The 5,000-nt window shown below is 58.9% G+C and overlaps 1 non-coding gene across 1 annotated transcript; it reads left to right on the forward strand.

The window, feature by feature from the left end:
- Window positions 1-2,111: 2,111 nt before the first annotated feature.
- On the forward strand, window positions 2,112-3,926 carry LOC139053964 (small subunit ribosomal RNA). Its single transcript, XR_011510922.1, has one exon. It is a non-coding gene; the product is annotated as a small subunit ribosomal RNA (ribosomal RNA).
- The last annotated feature ends 1,074 nt before the right edge of the window (window positions 3,927-5,000 follow it).

Consider the following 5,000-nt stretch of genomic DNA (forward strand, 5'->3'; position numbering starts at 1 on the left):
GTTTTCGGCTTGCGCGTGTTCGTGGTGGTGTCCGCGCACCGCTCCGCACTCGAGAATCGTGCCCACGACGACGCGAGCGCTCGGAAGAGACGAAAGTCCGAAACCACGTGAGCCGGGGCGGTGTGAGCGCGACTAAGTCCGAGACGACGTCAGCCGGGGCGGCGTGAGCGAGACTAAGTCCGAGACTACGTCAGCCGGGGCGACGAGCACGCCGCGCGCGCTTTTCGCACTCTTACTCGAAAAATGGCGAAGGGGCCGCGCTAGCGTGCCTTGAATCGGTGAGCGGCGGTACCGCGGCGATCGCGAGAGCTCAAATCGGCCGTGCCAAGGCCAAATATTGGCGCTCGGCTCGGCGCAGTACGCCGCCTTGTCGCACGAGTACGGCCCCGTGGAGATCTGGTCACTTATCGCTGCTCATATAAGGGGGCCGTACCGCCCTGGCCGACGTTGTACCGTAGTGCCATTTTCGGCTTGCGCGTGTTCGTGGTGGTGTCCGCGCACCGCTCCGCACTCGAGAATCGTGCCCACGACGACGCGAGCGCTCGGAAGAGACGGAAGTCCGAAACCACGTGAGCCGGGGCGGTGTGAGCGCGACTAAGTCCGAGACGACGTCAGCCGGGGCGGCGTGAGCGAGACTAAGTCCGAGACTACGTCAGCCGGGGCGACGAGCACGCCGCGCGCGCTTTTCGCACTCTTACTCGAAAAATGGCGAAGGGGCCGCGCTAGCGTGCCTTGAATCGGTGAGCGGCGGTACCGCGGCGATCGCGAGAGCTCAAATCGGCCGTGCCAAGGCCAAATATTGGCGCTCGGCTCGGCGCAGTACGCCGCCTTGTCGCACGAGTACGGCCCCGTGGAGATCTGGTCACTTATCGCTGCTCATATAAGGGGGCCGTACCGCCCTGGCCGACGTTGTACCGTAGTGCCGTTTTCGGCTTGCGCGTGTTCGTGGTGGTGTCCGCGCACCGCTCCGCACTCGAGAATCGTGCCCACGACGACGCGAGCGCTCGGAAGAGACAGAAGTCCGAAACCACCTGAGCCGGGCCGCGGCGGGAGCTCGACGCCCGTCACGCAACTTTGGCGTACAAGCCACCGCACGGCCGCGACTGAGTCGTCGCCACCGTCCGGCTGGCTGCACTATAGCACGCCGGGAACCGGGAAAGAACCGCGCAGAGGTCGTCGTTTTGCCGCGGCGTTGGCGCGAGCGCGCGAAGAGACAAAGTCCGAAACGGCGTCAGCCGGGGTGTCGAGCACGCCGCCCGCGCCGGTCGCACTCGTGCTCGGAAACGGCGAAAGGGCCGCGCTAGCGTGCGGCCCCGTAGGGGCACAGAAAGGCGATTGTTCTGGAAACCGCGCTGTCCATAGGCGAGAGATTGCCGTTCGCGCATTCGGTCGACGCGCTGCGCTTTCACGACTTCGGCATTGCGCTGCCGACGTAAGCTTTCCATCTCGCTCGCGGCGCTGCGAGGCGGCACGATTTTCGCCAAACGCTCGTCGAAAGTGGCACGAGTACGGCCCCATGGAGATTTGGGAACTTATCGCTGCTATTATATGGGGGTCCCAGAGAGCAGTCGCCCCCAAAAGCGACCTGGGTGTTTGATATGCGGCGGGCTTCGTGCCCGTCAAGCGTGTCCCCGGTATCGCTCCCGTGGATCCCACAGCTGACGTCTGCAGCCTCATCCGCTTGATGCGTTAGGGGCTGGTTGTCGGACGACGCTTTCTCCACGATATCGAGTTGTGTTCCGCATCGTCCTCGGACGAGTCAAATGCGAAAGCGCCGAAGGCGCGGGCGTGACCCGTCGCCTGGCGGCTTTGCCGTCTCGGCTACGTTGCAAGTGTCGGTCGGTCCACCTGTGCTGCGGGCTCAAGAGAAACCGCAAGCCGTGATCGAGTCGACACAACCAGTCTATCGAGAATGTTGCGTGCTTCTTGCCGCGTGGCGATACCCGGCCCTTCGGGGAGGGCGCCGTAGCGAGCTCGAACGCCGTCGTCTCGGACTGTGCAAAGTGCTACTCTTTGCAAGAACGAAGCGTGCTGGGGCGCCTGAAGGTGGCCTCGGCATCGCAAAAACGGCGTCCGGCCTGCTTGACAGGCGGGACGCGCAGTTGAACGATTACCTGGTTGATCCTGCCAGTAATCATATGCTTGTCTCAAAGATTAAGCCATGCATGTCTAAGTACATGCCGAAATAAGGCGAAACCGCGAATGGCTCATTAAATCAGTTATGGTTCCTTAGATCGTTTCTTCCTACTTGGATAACTGTGGCAATTCTAGAGCTAATACATGCAGTGAGCCTGAAGCCCTTTGGGCGACGGGTGCTTTTATTAGACCAAGATCGATCGGGTTTCGGCCCGTATTGTGTGGTGACTCTGGATAACTTTGTGCTGATCGCATGGCCACGAGCCGGCGACGTTTCTTTCAAGTGTCTGCCTTATCAACTTTCGATGGTAGGTTACTTGCTTACCATGGTTGTTACGGGTAACGGAGAATCAGGGTTCGATTCCGGAGAGGGAGCCTGAGAAACGGCTACCACATCCAAGGAAGGCAGCAGGCGCGCAAATTACCCACTCCCGGCACGGGGAGGTAGTGACGAAAAATAACAATACGGGACTCTTTTGAGGCCCCGTAATTGAAATGAGTACACTCTAAATCCTTTAACGAGGATCAATTGGAGGGCAAGTCTGGTGCCAGCAGCCGCGGTAATTCCAGCTCCAATAGCGTATACTAAAGCTGCTGCGGTTAAAAAGCTCGTAGTTGGATCTCAGTTCCAGACGAGTAGTGCATCTACCCGATGCGACGGCTCGGACTGAACATCATGCCGGTCCTTTCTTGGTGCACTTCATTGTGTGCCTCGAGAAGGCCGGTGCTTTTACTTTGAAAAAATTAGAGTGCTCAACGCAGGCGAGTCGCCTGAATAAACTTGCATGGAATAATAGAACAAGACCTCGTTTCTGTTCTGTTGGTTTTTGGAATACGAGGTAATGATTAAGAGGGACAGACGGGGGCATTCGTATTGCGGCGCTAGAGGTGAAATTCTTGGACCGTCGCAAGACGAACTACTGCGAAAGCATTTGCCAAGAATGTTTTCTTTGATCAAGAACGAAAGTCAGAGGTTCGAAGGCGATCAGATACCGCCCTAGTTCTGACCATAAACGATGCCAACCAGCGATCCGCCTGAGTTACTCAAATGACTCGGCGGGCAGCTTCCGGGAAACCAAAGTGTTTGGGTTCCGGGGGAAGTATGGTTGCAAAGCTGAAACTTAAAGGAATTGACGGAAGGGCACCACCAGGAGTGGAGCCTGCGGCTTAATTTGACTCAACACGGGAAAACTTACCCGGCCCGGACACTGGGAGGATTGACAGATTGAGAGCTCTTTCTTGATTCGGTGGATGGTGGTGCATGGCCGTTCTTAGTTGGTGGAGCGATTTGTCTGGTTAATTCCGATAACGAACGAGACTCTAGCCTATTAAATAGGTGCGGGGTTCCCAGCACCTTACAACCTTCTTAGAGGGACAAGCGGCTCCTAGCCGCACGAAACAGAGCAATAACAGGTCTGTGATGCCCTTAGATGTCCGGGGCCGCACGCGCGCTACACTGAAGGAAGCAGCGTGTCTTTATCCCTGTCTGAAAAGACTGGGTAACCCGTGGAACTTCTTTCGTGATTGGGATAGGGGCTTGCAATTGTTCCCCTTGAACGAGGAATTCCCAGTAAGCGCGAGTCATAAGCTCGCGTTGATTACGTCCCTGCCCTTTGTACACACCGCCCGTCGCTACTACCGATTGAATGATTTAGTGAGGTCTTCGGACCGATGTCCGGCGCGGCCTTTCGGTTGCGCCGGTCTGTTGGAAAGATGACCAAACTTGATCATTTAGAGGAAGTAAAAGTCGTAACAAGGTTTCCGTAGGTGAACCTGCGGAAGGATCATTACCGGATTGTTCGAGGGTGACGAGCGCCATTGTTTCTACCCCGTGTGGGTGAAGCAGCTCGCTGCGCCCGACGCTTTCCGCCGCTGGCCCCGCTTGGACGCGGGGACGGCTATACCCGAACATGCCGGGGATTGCCCGAATTTCGAAGGGCGCCCCGTGCCAAATTTGTTGCGCCCAGTGGACGCCGGCTGCAACCTTGGACGGTTGGCTTGGCCGCGCCCGCGGGTAGAAACGGCGTAACGCACACTGTTGGGTGGGCTTTCTGAAGTCCGCCTCGGCACTCTTGCGCGGAATGGGAGTAAGACGACCCGACCTGCTGCTCTTGCCCAGTACGAGGGGAACGGCGAAGCGTGCGGTCGGTCAAGGAACTGACGGTCGAGAGCTAATGCCGCTGCCGCTTAGTACACACGGAACCGTGGTGCGAGCGCTCTCCCGTCCTCCGCGGCAAACGCTGCCGAGTCTGAAAAGGCTGGCGGCTGCCGGTCGCTTCCTGCGGCGAGTGTGGAGTAACGACCCGACTTTGTTGCTGCCCAAGTACTAAAGGAACGGTGCGGCGCTCGGTCGGTCATGGAACCGGCGGTATTGAGGGTGCGGCTGCCAAGTACGGAAGGAACCGTGGCCTAAAGCACTCTCCCGTCCTCCGCGGCAAATTCCACCGCGCCCGAAAGGGCCGGAGGCTGCCGGTCGGCTCCCGCTCGTGACGCGCGAGGTGTCGAGTTCGCGGTTCAATGCGACGACGTCTGCAGGCTATTTGCCCGCCGCCGAGGGAAAGGCGGCGTTGCTGCGAAGTACCGAAGGAAACGCGGCTTTGCTACGTCGGAAGCGTTCTGCGGTTTGCGGACTTGTGCGCTTTGGGAAGGCGCCGCACGTCGAAAGAGGAAGTACGGACAGACGAGGGACTGTAATCCCGTATTCGAACGCACTTGCGGCCAGGCCCTTGCTGGCTTCGTCTTCCGCCTCAAGTAGACTTGTTGTGGCTCCGGCGCAGAGAGCCGTCCCTGGCACTGGCCGAGTGGCTTTGGAGAGCTGCGCGAGTACGCGCGCGCCAAGCTCTTGTCTTTCGTCTCGAGTAGGC

This window comes from Dermacentor albipictus, unplaced genomic scaffold (genome assembly GCF_038994185.2).
Source record: "Dermacentor albipictus isolate Rhodes 1998 colony unplaced genomic scaffold, USDA_Dalb.pri_finalv2 scaffold_421, whole genome shotgun sequence".
Classification (NCBI taxonomy): Eukaryota; Metazoa; Arthropoda; class Arachnida; order Ixodida; family Ixodidae; genus Dermacentor; species Dermacentor albipictus.